The following is a 20,801-nucleotide window of genomic DNA, read 5'->3' as shown; positions in this document are numbered from 1 at the left end:
GATAAAAATATATAAAATTGTCATTTATCATAATGATAGGATGATGGTTAGAAGCAGGAGGGTGAGAATGAGTAGGTTTATGGGGTAAAGAAGATGGAGTTGAGTCTAATGGGCTAAGTAAGGAGGAAATGGGTAAAGAAGAGTGGTATGGTGAGGCTGCTACAAACATGAAGTAGGTGATGGTACAGAAGAAATAATAGTAGAGTGAGGCATAAGATTGGGAACAAGGGAGGAAAGATGGGTGTCATAAGCAGTATCAGTAGCTTTTTTAACACTATGCTGTCGTGAACTAGGCAACACGTTCATTAAATCAAACATGATGTGAGATATATATCTTCCTAATAAGAACAACAAGGCACTTGTAACCCTTATGATGTGGATTATAACTAAGAAACAAACAAGGAGCTAAATGAAACTCAAGCTTATGAGAGTTAAAAGGCTTGGTATAGGGAAAAAAACTCACAACCAAATACCTTGAGTAAAGAATAATCAAGCTTAACACCATATAGCACTTTAAAAGGAGTTTTACCATGAATAGCCTTACTTGGTTGATGATTAAGCAAAAATACAGCAGATAAAAAAGCATTCGACCAGTAATACAAAGATAAGGAGGCATGGGCAAGCAGAGTGAGACCTATTTCAATAATAGACCTATGACGCCTTTAAACCAATCCATTTTGCTCACTAGTATAGGGACAACTAAAGCATTGTTCAATGCCACATGATTTAAGAAATGGAGTGAAAGCTTTAAATTCCCTGCCATTGTTACTCTAAACTTGTTGGATTTTTGTAATGGTTGTGTATACACTGTTTGAGAAGTAGAAAAAGGCAATTTATGAAACTTGCCTATTTAACATGCAATACACAATAAATGAGGAGAAGATGATGTAAAGGGGATGGAATTGAAGCTTAAAACAACTTGCACAGTAGGTAGTGCTAGATGCCCTAAATGACAATGCCATAAGAAAAGTGAGTTAGAGTCACAGTGCCATGCGCTTCAGCAGTGATGACTAAGGAAGACTAAGAACTAGCAAATGGAATGTGAACGTGATGTAAAATAGGAATTAAAGCTTGATGCACTACAAGATACATGACATGCCATTCAGGTCTACTCATAAGGATATGCTTGGCCTGCAAGTCCTTCACAACCCTCCTATGAGGGAAAAATTCAATAGATATCATATTTTCTTTAGTAAAACAAGTAATAGAAACAAGAGTTTTCTTCATGCAAGGAACACAAAGAACCTATTTTATATGAAAATGAGAGATAAGAGACCAAAAAGAAGCCTTACCAATGTACGTGATATTGGCAGAGTCACTGGTACTAACAAGAACATTACCATAGCTAGAATTAGGATGCACTAATGACATATTATGTAATAACCTAAAAATTTCAAGTAAAATTAAATTATATAATATTATCTTTTACTTATACTTTTATTAATTTTGGAAGAAATTCAGCAACAAGAAAAGCTAGTCTAGTGGAAAGTAAACTCTTATTTAATCAATAAGGTCCTGAGTTCGATTCGCATCGGCCTCAAGTGAGAAATTTTATTTTTGAAGGTTCCCTTTTTAGCTTTCAAAAATTACTAAAATACCCCCATGTCATCAGATTTATTTTTTCTCTCTACATTTTGCTCTGTTTTCTCTAATGCATGTGGCCGTCGCTCGTAGTAAAAAAGGGTTCTGTCAAGCTTCGATCCTTGCTACCGTCGGAGGAGGAATGTTCTGGTCAGTTTTCCTTTCTATTCGTTCTTCTCTATTCTTCCTCAATCTGTGTATTACTGTCAACTATCTCTCTTTCATCTTCCTTGTTCAATGTTCTACCTCCTTCATTTGGTTGCAACAATGCTGGTGTATGAGGAAGCTGAGATGTTGCTTATAATTCTTCTAGTTTTTGGTATTGTTTGCTGATTATGTCCTTCTTCTTTTTGCCAGAATTTCTTCCCCTATTTAGCCATAAGTTTCAGCTCCTCCTCCCCTTTTCTTCATCAATTGTGCTTTAAGGTAGGTAAGATTCAAGTCCTCTTCCCTCTTGCTGTGTATATGTGGTTTGGATGTTTAATTATTGTCATTTTAATCCTCTTTTTTACTATTGTGCTTGTTCGAACCGTGAGGAGAATTTGGCTTAGGTTGATAATGTAGCATTATATATTTGATTCATAGGGTGTTTGGAAGAGGAGAAATTTGATTAAAGTTGAGAAGTGAAATTTGAATTTCAAGAAATTCAGGTAAGTGGATAGCATCCCAACTAATTTTCCAATTAAATTTCTCTTTGCTAAAACATTACATTTTTATGTAAATCATTTTAATAACAACAATGTGATTATTGCTTATTTTGATACTTAAATTATTTTATTTTATGAAAATCTTTATCAGATTTGATAATTTAGTTAATCAATAAATACAAGTTTGGACTTTGATTATGAGATTTCATTCTATCAAATATTAGATTGATACAAAGAATGATTCATGTAAGTTCGACTTTGAAAATGAAAAACTTTATATATTACTGATGATTTCCTCGTATGTTTGAAAATGGATTTAAAGGGGACTTTATACAAAATGCTAGTTGCTAACGACAGTTTCGTTAGCCTTTGGCACATCATGGTCAATGACTAGCTAGTTTGATTTTTGTGAGCTTTGTTCTCACGTTTGTTTTTTGTGGGTCTCATACTCGCATTTGTTTTCGTGGCTTCAAGTCGCGTTTGGTTAGCATTGTCCTCATGGACTGTGTGTTCACGTTTGTTTCGTAGCTTGTGCCACGTTTGGTTGATTACTCTCGTGGACTGTGTGTACACGTTTGTTTTCATGGCATAAGCCGCGTTTGGTTATTTGCTCTCGTGGACTGTGTGTCCACATTTGTTACTTGTTCTGATAAGTCCCTATAATTATGAGTTTTAAATTGTTTGATGAACCTATTTTTCATTAGTTTTGATTAACGACATTTATAATTATTTAGCACATTTATTTGCTTTATTAAAAATAAATGATAATGACATTTGATACGAGGCTTTCATGAATCAAGATTTTATTTAAAATTACATAGAGTCCTTTTATGTTGAAGTTTATTAAATATTTGCTTGCAAACTTAGTCATCTCAGGCATACATAATTATTTTAAACCTTCCTTTTATACTTATTTAATATTTTATTGTTGGGATGCTATTCACTGAAAATTTATTTTGGTCTCAAACTCATTAGTTGACGTTGATCCTACTATCGACTATCTGAAGGGCACACAACTATTCTGGGTGAAATTTTGCCTTCCATTATCTCCCTTTTGATTTAAATATTCAAACTCACGTATTTTATTTTGGAAAGTAAGGTTTGATCCTCCACATAGCTTATAGCTATATTTCTATTTTGTTATATGTTGTTTGTTGGTTGGAAGGAGCTAAACTCCTGATGGAAATTATATTTTGTGTAAAATATTGTGTTGTAGGAATTTTAGGAGATCCTATTTGCAGGAAAAGTTCTATCGAAATTTCTATGAAAATATTCAATCTTTTATTATAATAAATTTTTTTATAATTTTGGTACAAATTCAATTATGTTTTAAAATGAAAAGATTTCTCAATTTAGGGCTTAAGGGATGTATGATATCATTTACATCATGTGCCGGTCACCCTCTATTTTTGGGGTGTGATGTATTAGCAGCATTATGAGTGATGTGCTGAGTCGCACCAGAATCAAAGTATCAATTATTGTCAATTATTAACTCGAGAGTAGTGATGAACGCTTGAGCAACAACAGGAGATGAGTAAACACCATATTTAGTACTTTATACAGCAATAAGAGTTTGCTCAAAAGAGGATGAAACATGAGCAATAGGTGGAGGGGATGAAGAAATAGAAGCAACAGCAGAAACAGGAGCATAGTAATATGGAACATAAGACATATAAGGAATTCCATCATAGGTCCCATAATTAGTATAATAAGCACAAGCATTAAGAGTAAGAGATGGGTGAGAATTATACTGAGGTGAACCTGTTGTAGCAATGTTGAGCCGTAAGTCCAATTTGCTGTATATTTGGCACTATGGTTAAATAAAAGGAAGACGACCTCAATCTTGAGCAGAATGACCACCTCTAGAGTCAGGAGGTCAAAAACCTCAACCACCATTAGTAGTTTGAGTATAATAAACACCAATTGGGTCATAGCTTTCATTAAAATTAGGCAAGTAAGCTGTCCAATGTTCTTCAAAATCAATTGAGCATATACATTGTTAGCCAAGAATGTCTTCTAGCAAGCTTCGTTACCAAGTAACATAGAAGAGACGGTATCTGGATCAAAGTGTGGTCGTGCAACATTGATTATAGCAATTACGAACTCATGCTTGGCAATAAGACCACGAAGTATATGAGCGATATGTGTTGACTCATCAACCTTGTCACCAAGAACTGCTAAATGATCACAAATAGATTTGATATTAGCTAAGTAACCTCGTATAGGTATTCACCTTTCTTTTGAGCATGAAGTTGATTCTAATATATTTATATCTTGGAGTCCAACTTGGACAATATAAGTTGTTTAGTTTACTCTAATCTATGCAGCAGTGTTCAAACTAACTAATTCACATAAAATGGATGGAGCGATATATGTGAGGAGCCAAGACACTGAGGCAGAATCAAGAGATTTATAGTCATCAAACGTCGAATTTGGAATTAGACAATCAGAGTCATCAGAAATCTAAAATGGAGGCATCAAAACTGTATCGTCGAGGAAGCGATGAAGTTGATGCTGCTTAATCATAAGGTAAACTTGCACAACAAATACTTGTGGTCATCTAACTTGATGGTGATCTTCTTATTGGAAAAACCTCGATTAGCTACCGCAGTATTTAGAAGTGATGTAAAGGCAAGAACGGGTCCAGTCGTAGAGACAGTAGTAAAGAATGAACAGGCCAATATTTCATAGCAATCTCAATCCAAGAAGAGGAGAAATCACTATTGCTAATGGCTCTGATTCTTTTTTTCTGGTCACCGACAGCTTATCAGAACAAACAACTACCATCTGACTTTGATACCATGCTAGAAACCACACTATAATGAAAGTGATAAATCTCTGCTCTGACTTCATTCCATAGAAAGAGAGTACATATATAGGCACTGTAGGTCACGTGACTGCAACAGAACCTCTAAACACACTTAACAATCTGAGTTATTCTAATAAGACATATTCTAACTAACTATTGCTAACTTAGACAAGTAATTACTCTAATACATGGTGGGTGAACGATGTGCGAGGGCTTGGGTTACAATATTTGCGCCCTTGTTTGCAAATTTGATATCATATTAAATTAAATAGTATTTAATAGAATATATTTTATTAAACTAGTTTTGACCAGAATCAAGAATTAATGAATGATTTATTATTGATCGAATTAATCCAGAATATCTTAATTGTTAAGATATTATGTTTAATGGGATATATTTTAAACAATTGTTCATAACTTGAAAAATCTTGTTCGAGTGTTTTTAAAACTTTAGGTTAGTACTTATTTTTATTAATAATATCTTTGAGATGAGGAAATTTTAATGTTATGAAATGCAAGAGGATAAATATTTATAGGTCCCAATTTGTACTTGAAATTTAAGAATCTTTTGTTTTTCTTTATTTTCTAGCTTTAATATAATTTCCAAAAACAACTTGTCCAATTAAGTGTTTTGCTCAACTTAATTGAATTTGTGTAATCTTTTGCTTGATCATATTTTTAATATGAATCTTTGTGGGAATAATATTCTACTCACTTTATATTACTTGATATGATTCATGCTTGTGGAGCACAACAATATATTTGACTTCTCTTGAGTTAATTATCTCTAATCTTGATTGCCTCTTCATATGCTTAATACTTGTATTTAGAAGTTAACTATTTCATAACCCGCAAGTGTAATAACCTAAAAAATTTGAATAAAATTAAAATATGAAATAAAGTGTTTTAAGTGTATATTTTATTAATTTTGGGAATAAATTTTTGTAAGAAGAGTTGATTTAATTTTTTTTTATTTTTTGCTTTTAACCTTGATATAATTACCATTTTACCATTCCTTTATAAAAAAAATGGAGAGCAGAGATTAAAAGAGATCAAAGCTTCTTTCCCCTTCTTTACTTCAATCTTGACCGAGAGTGAGAGAGAGAGAGAGAGAGAAGGATTGAAACTTTCTGCGTCTTCTCTACCTTCTTTCTCGTTCATCACCGGTGGCCGTGAGAGTGTCAGTCGCTGCCTTTCATTTTCATCAGAGCAGCTGAGGGGGAGTGTGTGTTGAATTGCTCTGCTTTGTTCTCTAGTGCCTTGTGTCATCTCCTTCATTATTTTGTCCGCCATTTACTACCGTAGCTGGTGTTGTGGATGTGCTCAAAATTTTCTTTCCTTATTTCTTCACCGGTCCCGACAGCGTTGAGTAGAGCTTGGTTGTTCCTTTATCGGTGGGTGCTGTCATCGGGTCTCTTATTCAGCGTCTTCCCTGTTCAATTCTGCAGACTCCCCTTCCTTTCTTCTTCGTTTTGCTTCTGCCACTAATGTTTTGAGGTGAGGGTCTTTTCTTATCCCTTCCTCCTTGCCAATGATCCCGTGTGTGTGTGTGTGTGTGTCTTGCTTGGGTTGTGTTTTCTTATTTTGCTGCTGTTTGGCTACTCTTGTGCGTGTCAGGAATGAGCAAATAAAGTTAATCAAATTAAAAAACTTGAGTTTAAGAGCATATCTTTGGTAGGAAATTTCACTTAGATATGTTGGTTACAGCTAGAGGTTGAATTTAGAGTTGATTTTTTTTTGGACTTAAATTTGATTCTTAATGAGAGTTGAGTCTAAAAAGTATGATAAATTTTGCTATTGATGCTGCAAAATGTTGGAGAAGTGAGTGTGGGTTAGGAAGTCTCATTAAATGAATTAGTAATTGATGTACACTATGTATTTGTTAAAAGGTGTGAGAGAGGGTTATATCACTATTAAATAATTTAGTTATGGCTAAAGTGATACGGAGAAGTTCTATGATATAAATGATAATGTTTGAAAAATTTTTTTTATTTAAATTAATTATGGTCTTGCCAATGGTGGAAGGAGATTTGTTGGCTTGAAGAAAGCTTATCAAATTTTCTTTTTTTTAACAGCATTAATTTTTTTTTATTTTGAATAGGACATTTAGAGGAATGAAATTTTGATTGAAGTGGTAGGAAGTGAATTTTGAATATTGGAAAATCTATCAGGTAAGTGGATAATATCCCAATCAATTTATATATTAGTAAATTTTCTTTTATCAAAATATTATTTTCAATAATTTACATTTATTTCTCTTGCATGAGCTATTTTTATTAATTTAATTGTTTTATTTCTTGAACTCATGACTTATACTTAAAAGATTAACGAAAATACTTTTACAAATTCTAATACTCCTTTATTTGATAAAGAGAATCATGAAAATTGGTGGAAGAGTTCAAAAGATGTTGGTTATGAATTTCCACATTTAGAATAGTGATTGTTTTAAATTGATTCATGTGAATTTGATACTGAGAAGAGGAATTTATATTTTCAAAAGTTAATTATTTTCTTGCATATTTGAAAATAGATTTGAAGAGAATTTATACAGAATACAGGTTGCTCATGGCAATCTCGTTAGCCCATGGCGTGTGTCACACCTCGGTATTAAAAGCATGACTGGCAAGAAATTTGAGATAACCTCACATTGCATAAGGCCTAATTAACCAAAAATTAAACTAAGTTATCAATATATAGTTTTTTTTTTTATATGTTTATAAAGTTTGTAAAGTCTAAAATTTTTTGTTACAATTTTGGCAAAGTTTCCCTTATAATTTGAACCTCCCAAAATTTCTACAATAGCAAAATCATCCAATCAATCTAGTAAAAGAGACTAGCTTTACACCGATAGATTACATACCAACCAAATAAAACTAAGACTTAATTATAGCATATGTGGAGCACCAAGTATCATTGTATAATATAGTGAATATTTACATTAAAAGAAATGATTGAATCATGCTTTTGTTGTCCAAAAAGCAATAGAACCCATCAATGATTAGTAAGAGGTGCCAAGTCAATTACATTATCTGAGGCCAAAGAAATTTTTCAGTCAGTAGCATCCCAATTAAAATTATAGATAAACATGTAAAAGTAGTAATGAATAAAATTTAGTTTAAAATAAATTAATGAAATATTAAAACACATACTTAATTATAACTAACAATAAATGACAAAGTTGCTCAACAACATCGTGAAATAAACCAATAATTTTTAAATTTTATAAATTATCAATAATCGTACAATGAATAAAAATATACAAAAAGAATTCGAATGATGATATAATTAAGAAAAAAAAGTTTGTATATAACTAATATAAAACAATAGATTTTTAAATCCAATATAGGATGAAATTTACAATATAAAATTATATACAATTAAATAACATTTTATTTAATAGAATAAATTTAAAAATAATATTTTTTTTTAAATTTACTTATTGGGACTTAATCAGAACGATTAACAAGCATGGATACACAGTCCATGAGAGTAAATAATCAACAAGCATGGATACACAATTGACGAGGGTAAGTCACCAACAAACACAACTTAAAGCCTTGCCATAATCAAGCGTAGTTAGAAGCCATAAAACGAGCGCAAGCATGAAACCCACGAAACAAGAGCGAGTACGATGCTCACGAATATCCATCCCTCTATTTTATGTGCGTTTGCCTACATATGGGACTAGCATCTCTTATAAACACCTTGCTAGCTAGGTGTACCATGGCTCGCTAAGGGCTAATAGAACTGCCATTAGCAACTAACGTTCTGAACTTAGTCCCCTTGATCAAAACCAAGCATGCATCTAAATATCCACTTTAAAATCATTCTTTTCAAAATGTAATATTCAACTGCCAACTTCCCTTTTTAACATTCTTTTTCATGCATGAATCACCGTAAAAACATATTTTAAATCAAATATAACATTTAACAATAGGATTATTTTGAATAAATAATCAATTTATAACATATTGGATCTAATAGCATAACTTCTTGATAAAATAGAATAATCTTAATAAAATCCCAATTGAAGAAAAATATGATAAATAGAGAGAATTATATAAATCATAGAGAGAATGATAGCAAAGACTTAAACAAAAGTATTAAATAAAGATACTTTAAGAAAAAATTTAAATAATTGGGACGCACTCACGCACTTAAGAGATTCCCAAGAATTTTAAAACTTACTTCTCTTAACTTTACTTTAATCCTAATGGTGCCTTTAATCTTCTAACAAATAAATCATAATCCTAAAATCACTTACCAAGTAATTTTCAAGCCAAATCTAAAAATGAACATTTTAATTTAAAACTAATTTTCACACCATTACATTCAAATATAACTTCTTAGAGCTTCCTCATCAACAATATAAGCTTTCAACCCAAAACATAAATTTTTCATTTCCTGTCAATAAACTTGAATTTAACCATATCAATTATTTAACCTTACCCCTCTTTTAAGCATTTAAACAAATCTCTTGGGAGCATTTCTATTTGTTCATCACAAAACCAATGTCCATCCATCTCAACTTTTTATCCTCACCATTTAATTCCTAAATCAAACTTCCATACAATACTTAAGTATCATCAAGAACACAAAATATCTCAAATTAAATCCCAAATCAACCATTTAAGTTATACTTGACAGCAACCACATTTGGAAACTTCAACTAGAAATTCTAACACACATATATGCATATTCATTCAACAAACTTCTTCCATCACTAATTTACATAGTAAAGAAATTCAATTTCCTTTTTCTTCAACAAAACTCAGCTGGAATGCTTAAATCACCATCTCTAACAGTTATGACAACCAGCACTTAGAAGAGAGCAAGAATCGTTGACAACAAAAGAGAGAACCACTCTTACCATAAACACACGTGCCACTTCCAGTAGCTAAGAGGAAGAAGAGACAAAAACCAAGCACACGTTCAACCCACACTAACCATGGAACAATGTATGACAGCAACCAGAAATAGGAGACGAGAATCAGTGCCAATTGTTTGTAGATCTCAGTTATAGGTGAACCAGAGAAGAAAAGGGAAGATGAGAAGTGTAACATCCCAAAATTTTTTTTAAGACCTGGATTTAATTTAAAATAATATATATATAATTAAATTAAAATTAAAAATAATTTGATAGACGTCTATAGTTTGAATTCTATTAAACCAAAATTTGATTTTATTTTATTTTTAACTATAGAAAAAATTACTCAAGTTGCCTCAGACTTTTGTATTATAATAAAAAGATTTGGGCCCTTCTTTTTAATTTTTCCAAATTGTTTTGTTTAGTTTTTTTTAAAGGGTAAAGCATGTAGAAAAGAAATGAAATAAAGAAAGGAAAGAAATGAAACCAAGAGCAAGGACGGATGAGAGAGTGAGAGAGGAAGGAAGAGAGGGAAGCTAGAGCTTGGATTCAGGAGATTTTGCAGCAGTTGCAAGCCTAGTTACAGGATGGGTAAGCTTCCTACTTCATTCCTCTTCCTTCCCTCTTGGTTTTCTTCAATTTTTGGAAGAGAGAATTTTTAAATTTTAATCTCAAAGGTTTTATTCTTGTAAACTTTAGTTTTTATGAGTTCTAGGGAGGATGTTTTGAGCTTTTATATAGTGCTCTAATGTTTTGAATGGGTAATTGGATGAGCGAAGGGTGTTTTGGCCAAAATTCAATCCTAAGAAATTGGGTTTCACTCTTCAATAGTTTAAACCTATTTATTTGATTATAATTATACTATTTGAATACAATAAGATTTAAATTAAGCTTTAGTTTTTATTAGAAAGGCTAATTGTGAAAGTTGGTAATGCTAAGTAAAGGTTTTTGATTAATTAAAAATTGTATGGTTTGGAAATTGACCTAATAATGGCTAATACATGGTTTTGGTAGTTAAGTAGTATTATAAGAATGGTTGGTTTAATATTTAGACCATTAGGATGGATTATGGCTCATTGACCTAAGTTGTCTGATATGAGTTTAATCTTCATTTATGTTATTTGCCATGAAAAGTTATGTGGATCACTTATATGTTATAGAAAATTATTAGTAGAACTTATTGAGAAATTAAGGAACAAGCAAAGTGTTATTTTTGTACAAGGGGAAACACTTTTGGTACAAAAGGGTTGAGGTAACAGAGAAATTTATATTTCTTATTACTTTGTTTAGCTATTTTTGGGTAAATAATATTATCTAACATGCATTATATGTTTTAAACAATTAAATGCAAATAGATATGTTTTACAAGAGTTTATGGGATATTACTTTGACAATAATGCATCTATGATTATTATCTATTTAATAATGATATTATTTATGGAAATGAGAATATTAGCATGCATTGTGATCATAGAGACGAAGAGTTCTACTTAGAAAAGTGTAACTAGGTTAAGTACCTTAAATAGGTTAAGGAACCGCTTAAGAGAGGAATTATAAGTGTTATACTACCTTAAAGTGTTGAAGTGGTTAATACTCAAAGAAGTTAGAAAAGGGTAGGAGGTATGATCTTGATAGGAGTTCATCAATAGGGAGATGTGATCTTGTGATATTCTATGGTTCACTGTCGGTACTTAGTGTTGTCGTACCTATTTGTGGGCTTAGTTCACTAAAAGGATTAGTGGATTGAGTGTTCAACACCTGTTAGTAGGAGAAGGGATTCAACATGAGAAGTGTGAGGTTGAGTGCTTAGGCCAAGATAGCCCTCACATGGAGAGTAAGTCGGGCTAACTCTGGGAGGGAGTTAGTTTTGACTTCTCAGGATCCACGTCGAAGGGGCATAGGTGATTCGATGGATTAGATCATGTTTTAGATTATATTTTATGCCTGTGGAGGTAAGTAGGTATATGATTTACCTATGAGCTAGAGAATGTCAGAGGGCATTTTGTTGGTTAGGAAAGGCCATATCGGTTTATGTCATGCATTTAAGCATTTTAATTAGCTTAATTATATTTTATTTTGAATCTATTTTTTATTTACTTGACTATGACTTCTCTTGTAATAATAAGGAATATCAATTTCTCTGTTACTAAGACTGTGGTTGTCTCAGTCCTTTCTTTTTAATATTTCTAGGTCCAGGCAAAGGATCTAGTAGTGGACAAGGAAAAGAGCAGAGCTAAGGGTTGTTTGTGGATTGTAAAGAATTGCAATCCCTTTCTTTGAGCAAATCTATTATAATGTATTTAGGATTAGGGTGCTAGTAGGATGTGATTATACATATATGTGTGAATATGTGTGGATCTTATGTCTTTGTATGAATTTTTATCTGTTTGTAGACTTGTAACTAGGAAACTTGGTTATGGCGTATGGTTTAAATAGATTAATTTGGTAAACCAAGTTTTCAGTATAAACAAATGTTTATTTTGATATATATATATATATATATATGAATATATATTATTCTACAAGCAAATGTTGCATTGCAAATTGTGTGTTATGGGCAAACATAAAATTTGAATAGAGAGAGTGGGTGTACGGGCCTCACAGGAATCCCTGAGCCAAGTTAAAATGTTTAACATGTATATTTATATGAGTATATGATGTTTGATTATTTTTTGACCACTCTTGTATGATTTGTGCATTTTAAGGACTTAGGTTCTATTTTGAAAAATGGCACTCGGGTGGTTAAATTTTGATATAAGGGGTTTTTTTTTATCATTTAAATGTTCTATTAGGTATTCCTAGTCCTATTTGATGTGTCTAAAGTGTTCCCACAAGTTTGTGACCCTTGAGATGAGATTTGGACAATTTTAAAAATGGTTTTTATTAAAAAGCTATACTTTTGCATCGAGGTGTCTAAATTTCAATCCGACCATTGAATTTTTCTAAAATTTGGGTCACAAGTAGAACATTTTATAATCTTCTATGGGCTTTGAAATCACCTCAATCAAATGTCTAACGAAGAAACAGTGCACGAGATGCTATCATGATAGTAACAGTTGCTAAGGTTGGGACATGCACAAATTTTAATCTGACCATTAGATCTTTTTGAAATTTGGTACACTAGTAGTACTCTTTGAAAGTGATGTATGAGATCTAAAATCACTCTAATGAAAGGTCGAATGATGAAATGATATATTTTAAAAATTGATTTGGAGGTGCTATCATGACAGCAAATAAACCTGTCATGACAGCAAAAATGTCCAAACTTGTAACATGTCTAAATTTTAATTCAATCATTAGATCTTTTAAAATTTAGAATGCTATTAGTACTCATTTGAAGTGACATGTGAGCTTTGAAATTACTTCAATCGTGAGCGAGATGGTGAATCGACGTCTCCCGAAGCTTTGCCCGGGAGGGCTATCATGACAACAAATTAATTGAAGAATTGAAGAACGGCAAGATCTAAAGGTGTAGACCGACAGTGAGAAGGAAGGAAGGATTCAGACACACACTCTCTCTCTTTTTCATTTTTTCTATTCTGAAGCTCAAATGATCGGCAAGAAGGATATAAAATATGAACATTAAAAAAACTGGGGAAAATTACAAGAAATGGCACAAGAAAAATTACAAGAGAGAGCACAAGAAAATTATAAAAGAAGGCAAAATTTTTTTATAATTTTAAAACAAATAAAATTAAACTTTTGCTTGGTAGAATTTGAACTCTTACTCTTCATAAATATTAACTAACACAAATTTCACTAAACTACCACTTTCTATTTGTTATAAAAATTATTTAAATAAAATATCCATTGGGAGAAACACTTTGTTAAATTTAAAATTTAGGGTCATTATAGCACGTCTTGGTTAATGACTAGCTAGTTTATTTTTCATGAGCTCTATTTCTCAGGTTTGTTATTTGTAGGTCTCGTACTTACATTTGTTTTATGATTTCTATTATGTCTGGTTAGTTACCCTAGTAGATTTTGTGTTCACATTTGTTAATTATTCTGATAAGTCCCTAGAAAAATGATTTTTATTATTTGGTGATTTCATACTCAATTGGTTTAAATTAATATATATTACTATATTTATTTATCTTATTTATTTATCTTCTTGAGAACAAGTAATAAAGATATTTGACATTATAAATTTAATGGTTTTAGATTTTATTTAAAGCTATATAGAATCTCTTAAGTTTAAGGTTTATATGAAATTGTTGTTTCTTTAATTTATACAACCATTGTCATTTATTCATTTTATCCTTTTAAATTTATTTAACATTGGGATGTTATTCACTGGAAAGCATTGCTTGGTCTCAAATAGCATAACTGATGGCATACCTCCTGTTGATCTTTAAAGGGCATATTACTGGATTGAGTAGAAGATCTTTTAAGGAGACCTTTTGTAAAATCCCATCTCAATTCGGGATTTACCATTTCATATCACAAAATTAATAAATCAAAATCAGAGTAATAGTCCTTTATTTATTTTCAAATCGTGGGATCCTAACTTTTTAAAACACATATTCAAATAAGAGGGCTAATGGAAGTATAAACACAATCAAATGACTCAAAAGTTATAAATTCTCAATCCTAAAAATGGGCCATGCACTGTGGCGTGCAATACATGCACCGCGACATATAGAACAGAACCACATGCTCTGTCTCTAATTACATTATGCGCCACAGCGAACACATCATGCGCCTCGGCTTGCCTATCTGAATTTTTGCTGTCATTTTATAGCAGAAATGATAAACTTATGACGTGTACTGTTTTCACATTCGATGTCTGATTGGAATGATTCAAGTGCCCACACAAAGCTTACAACGTATACTAGCTAATAAAATATGTTTCGACTCAATTTAATGGTTTGATCTCAAATTGAATATTTGAGTGTAAAAAGTCACTTTTTTTCAAAAACTTATACCCTAAGTGCTCAATTCACATTTCTTGTCCCATTAAACCACTTTGAGTCTTGAACCAAGTCCAAAAGGAGCACATATAACTAATTAATAACACAATACATATATCATATCAATAGCCCATTTTAGCCTCTCAAAGCCACATTACACAATTATAGTCTTATATGAGGAAAACACATATATCATCACATAGTCACAAATACAACTAGACTTTATTCCATTTTTAACCCTCTAACTCTTCCAATGGGGCTCTACCACATAAATGTACTCGACTCTTGCAAATAAGGCTCTGCCTCACCATTTGTTCAAGTTCACACCATTTGTGTTAGGTTTCTCACATAACAATACAAGTCACATTCAATTCACAATCAACACATATTTACACAAGTGGAACAAGTTACAACATAACATATAATTGTTTGTTTGCATTTAAGCCTACCCACATACCCTCCAGTAGGCACCCTCAGCATAATGCAACATCATATACATATATATACAAGAAAGATTCATATCATAACTCAACATACAATCACTTATACATCCTAGTTGGCAATTCATAATTTAACATCACATTATACATTCATATAACTCAATGGTAGTCATACCACTACTAATCGAGGCTACTCTTTCCTTGTTTCATTTCCCAACCTTCTCGCGCTCTCTTCACCTGTGTTCAAAAGTAACGGAGTGAGATATATATCTTAATAACTTGAAGGTAACCCTAATTATCGATTAGTAAGCAAAATTATAGATAAGCAATAAAGTAGCATGTGTATCAAATAAAATAATATCATATACATATATAGGAATTTACTTCCATCAATCTCGTTATACTCATGCAATGCATTCCTGGTTTTCCCTGACAGAGTAAACTCTATGCCCGAACTAAAACTTTCAATCATAAAGAATAGGGCTCACCATACCACTGCTCAAACCAGGTCATTTCTTTTCATATAGGTGGTCTTCTAGGTCTGTCATGGCAGAGTCAAGCTCTATGCTTTGGATCATCAGGACTTCTTAGCCTTATACAGAGTAAGACTATAACCCCTACCCTAGTCTAGGGTAACCTCGTGGGTCATTCAATATTCTAGGTTCGTCATGGCAGAGTCAAGTTCTACACTCTGGATCATCAGGATTCTTTTCCTAGGTCCATGATGATGGAGTCAAGTTCTACGCTTTGGATCATCAAGACTTCTTGGACCTTCTCATAATAGTACCACGTTTCCCCCTACCATAATCCAGGGTATATCCCGTGGATGCAATGCATGTCAATGCACGTGCCACTTCAAATTCATTTCATTCAACATTCACACACCTGCATGTATATACTTTCACAATGCTACTATTCTATCAATTCATAATACAATGCATGTAGTTATATCAAAATACTTGCAAATAATTTCATAAACAAATGAGTAAAAAGTTACTCTAGTTACCTTTAACCCTTACTACTAAAGGTTACTAACCACATTAAACTCCTAGGGATGCAGATTCTTGCAAGTAACTTCACAGGTGCTCAATCTACATAATATAGCGCCCTTCAGTCAATTCTCAACACATTTTATAAGCATTGATTCAGCTAAACCAAATCCCTTAACGCATAAAATAGTTTAATTAAACCCTTTTAAATTCACTTATCCATTATTTATGGTCAATAGCCCTACAGGCCACTCAAACAATTATAACAACCTCCTAATCCATTCATTCAACCAAATTCATCCTATTGACCTAACTTTTAGGGCATTTTGAGCCCAAATGCTTGAAGCTCAACCATTCAACTTCATACTAGTCACAAAACCTTAGTTCTATATTCGATATTCCATTTTAACCCTTTCTTTTAGATTACAACACCTCAAAATCTCATGATTTGATTTCTCAACCAATGAAATTCAATGAAAAAGAGGTAGAATTAAAGTTTGGGATTGTGTAATACTTACCTGGCAAGTTATTAATTGAAGCAGACTCCCAAGCTCTAGATATTGCTTACCCTAGCAAAGCTGAACATCTCCACCCCTCCAGATGAGTTTTCCACACTTTTACTTCTGATTTCACGAGCTACACGAGCTAATCATGTTAGCTTTAAGTGATCCCTCGACAGTGCACCATGGCGCCTGGTACAATGAGTTCAATCTCACTTGTGCTCACGCATTATGACTCAGATTATCTTCCTACCCTTTAATTCTATCAATGCAACACCCAAACACACAAAATATCAACTCAACATACAAATCACAATCAACCCACTCATTACTAATTTATCCCTGATTAGCAACTAGTTTCTAGGATCAAAATTCAGTATGTTCCACCTTTCTTTTGATGTGACTATTTAAGTATGTGTTTTGTTTAAATTTTTGATTAATTATTTCACGTTAACTATAGAGAAGATTATGATCTGTGATCTATTTGTTTGTTTGTTATGGAGGAGCAGAGCTTCGCATTTTTGAAGTTTTGCCAGTGAATAATGTCCTAATAATGAAATTAAAAGATTTAAGGTAAATAAAATTCATCAAGTAAACTGGTGCACAATTAAAAGAGAACACCAATGTAATATAATAATTGAATTTGAAGATTAAGAAATTCTATATAACTTCAAAAATATTGAACTAATAAATTTACAATGACAAAACCTTAACAATTGATCTTGTAAAATAAAATAAATTAGGTAAATAAAAAATAGTAATATTCACTTTTTAAAATCAATAAGTGTGTGTGTGTGTGTGTGTGTGTGTGTGTGTGTGTGTATTCACAAATCAATTAAATCAAAGGACTTTGCAAAATAGGTAACAAATGTGGACACATAAGCCACAATGGTAAATAACCAAATGCAACTTAAGCCATAAAAACAAACGTGAACACACAGTTCATGAGAGTAAGTATCAAAATGTAGCCAAAGCCACAAAACAAACGTGGACACACAGTCTACGAGAATAATACTAACCAAACGTGGCTCAAAGTCATGAAAACAAACATAGGTACGAGACCTATGGATAACAAATGTGAGTGCAATGCTCACAAATGTCAAACATGAGTACTATCCCCACGAGTACCAAGCTAGTTAGGTTTGAACCATGGCACCTAGGACTAATAGAACAACCGTTAGCAACCAGTGCTCTGCATACATTCCATTAAAAATAAACTCTTCAAACATGTGAGAAATTATTCATTCTCAAAATAAAATTTTGTACTTTCAATATCAAACTCGCATAAACAATTCAAAACCTCAATTCTTCTTAATATAAACTTCTTCACTAATTCCACATTTGCCTTTAGCAAATAACAATTACTATTTGAGCTAGTAAAACTTTTCATCAGCTTCAACATATATTTTATAATGAATACATATAGATATGTTATAATTCTACTAATTTTCACATACATATTACAACTTCAAGAGTTTTAAGCAATATAATTAACAAAATATTAAACATTTGAGATAGAACATGAAATATATTTAAGAAAAATAATATTTCCATAAAAAAATTTATTAGTAAATTTATTGGATTTTTATCCACTTACCTGAGGCAATTTCAACATCGTAATTTACCCCTTAGCATTCGTCACAATAAGATTTATTCCTAAAACATCAAATATATTAATAATTGAACCTCTAAATTTTTTAAAACTCATAATTGTTCACTCACTTAATTATTATAGTATAGTCTCGCATTGCTCTTGGACCCCAATCTTTTAATTTTTATTCCAAAGAAATTCATATCTTCCTATTCCTTTCTAGTGCACAAGTCATAATAATCCACTAACACATTTTAACTAAACAATACCATTGTTTACACTTGCACTCTTCCCAGAACATTGTAACTTAAAACCATAGCATTTTATTTTACATATTTGGAGGTTTAAATAAATACAATAAGCTATAATCTAAAATAAATAATTAAATAAAACAACATTCATCGGCCCCATATTACTTTTTCAGCACTTATATGTAAATAAAGTCCTTGATCTCAACTTCCTACGTAAAAATGTAATATCTTCTATACAAAGATTTAGTCATTGAGCGGATTATTCCAAGCGCCATGAATAAGATTTTGTGCTCTACTTTACAACAGCAAGGCAACTAGACAGTTCTTGCTTATATACTAATAGTCAATCAACATGTTCTTAATCATGAATAAATACATAGACACACATGCACACACATGCACGCATGCACTAACTATGAACACCCTAAGAATATCTATAAAGCTCTGAGCAAGTGGGTTAATAACAACTTTCTCATTGAAGGATGATGTGGAAGACATCCCTTATCACAACTTCACAAAGATTTAGTTAATGATTCATTACCTTAAACATTATCATTTATATCACAATCTCCTCATAATACTTTAGCCATAATTAATTATTTCATTGGGACATGATTTTCTTTCAAGCCTTATAGCAAACACCTTGTGTGCACAACTTATAAGCCATTCAATGCAACTTTTTTAGCTTCAATCTCTTATCTGACAAATTCCATGCATCTATCATTAAATCCATCAAGCTTTTCCAGTCCAGTTACTCAACAAAATCAATTTAAGCTCAAGAAAAGTTCAAATATAAACAACAAATTTACAGCCGAACAAGCAAGCAAGGAAAGCCAACATATATCTAAGTACCACACAAGATCATTAGAGATGAAGAAGAGAGGATGAGGTTCCTCATACCAGCCACGGACAACAACAACGATGAAGGGAGAGGAGGAGTTTGGTGCTGAACAGTGGAAGGAGAAGACCAGTAAATCAGCCTCTTGCAGGAATCGACCACTCTCACAGTTTGAAATTTAATAACCCATAGCACGATATTAACAGAGGAAGAAGAACAAAGAACGGCCAGCAACGTGAATGAATAGCAGACGGACGAGCTGAACAACGACTCGAAATGTTGAGCGATCAGCAACGCAGAACAGAGGAAGAGGAAAAAGAAATATGTGTCATGCTCAAGGTCACCGGTGACAGACGAAAAAGAATGGCAGGGGAAGAGATCGGAGGAGACGTGGGTATGGTTTCAAAGCTCTCTCTCCACTCTCCTTGATTTGGAGTCTTTGAAACTTATGACAATGACAAGAGAAGAAAGATGAAAAACAACCAGTGCGTGCGTGTCTGATCTCTATCTATTTATTTTTATTTTTTTAAAAAAATCAAAGGCAAAATGTTAATTTAGCCATATTATTAGTAAAAAAAATTTCTTCTCTTCCCTCTGAGGGATTCAACCCTAAGATCTGACTTATTAAAGATTAAGTCAATTATCACTAAACTAACTCTCCTTATTAGTAAATCTATGCCAACATATGTGTGTGTGTATAAGAATATCCTTAAAATAACTTACCACCAATTTTAATTTCAATTAAATTCTGATAATAATCCAAAAATTTAATAAAATAAAAATTATGGTGAGATATTTTAACTATATTTTTATATAATTTTGGAAATGTTTTACAACAGTGAATTGGTGTCATAATGGTTATGGCTTTGGACCGTTATGTATAGATCTTGAGATTGAATCTGAGGCACAAAAAGAGGGAATTTATTTTTGCTTCAAGCTGGGTAAAACTACTATATTACCCTTAATTTAAATAATAATAATAATAATAATAATAATAATAATAATAATACAGCACTAGTCAGAGATGCCGCCACGCACGCAGAGCGTTTTTTATTTTTATTTTTATTTTTCTTCTTTCTTCTATAGTCTTCAGAGCTTCGAAGAATTCAGAGCAGGGGAGAGAGAGAGAGAGAACACCGGAACCCACTCTTCTTCCCCTGGCTCCGTCCTCTTCCTCCTCTAATCGCTAGTCTCGCTGCTGTTCGAAGGTGTCGCCAGTGTTGGAGTGGAGATGCACTGTTGCCATTCCATTGGCTCGCAGCTTCTCACTCTTCTCTGTTTTAAACAGTCGAACCCCTCTCCCTCCTCTGTCTAACTAATCGTGCGAGCAGCCAGGCCTTCCTCTCCCTTCACCTTCGCCGTTGTTCGTCTGCCG

General features: G+C 32.4%; 1 long non-coding RNA gene across 4 annotated transcripts; it reads right to left on the bottom strand.

Moving 5' to 3' along the window:
• Nucleotides 1–15,183: 15,183 nt before the first annotated feature.
• LOC129287457 (uncharacterized) lies at nt 15,184–19,873 on the bottom strand. Of its 4 annotated transcripts, XR_008587711.1 has the most exons (5): nt 19,489–19,873; nt 16,765–16,938; nt 16,264–16,348; nt 15,746–16,142; nt 15,184–15,494 (listed from the first exon to the last, which is right to left on the bottom strand). It is a non-coding gene; the product is annotated as an uncharacterized LOC129287457 (long non-coding RNA). The 4 variants fall into 4 exon arrangements; XR_008587709.1 differs by having other exon boundaries at nt 15,746–16,348; nt 16,765–17,008; XR_008587708.1 differs by having other exon boundaries at nt 15,746–16,348.
• Nucleotides 19,874–20,801: the final 928 nt, after the last annotated feature.

The sequence above is a fragment of the Prosopis cineraria genome, unplaced genomic scaffold, assembly GCF_029017545.1.
Source record: "Prosopis cineraria cultivar Desert tree isolate PC_DT_omini unplaced genomic scaffold, ASM2901754v1 PC12, whole genome shotgun sequence".
Lineage (NCBI taxonomy): Eukaryota > Viridiplantae > Streptophyta > Magnoliopsida > Fabales > Fabaceae > Prosopis > Prosopis cineraria.
The sequence above is the reverse complement of the archived record's forward strand: the minus strand, read 5'-3'. Positions and strand labels throughout refer to the sequence as shown.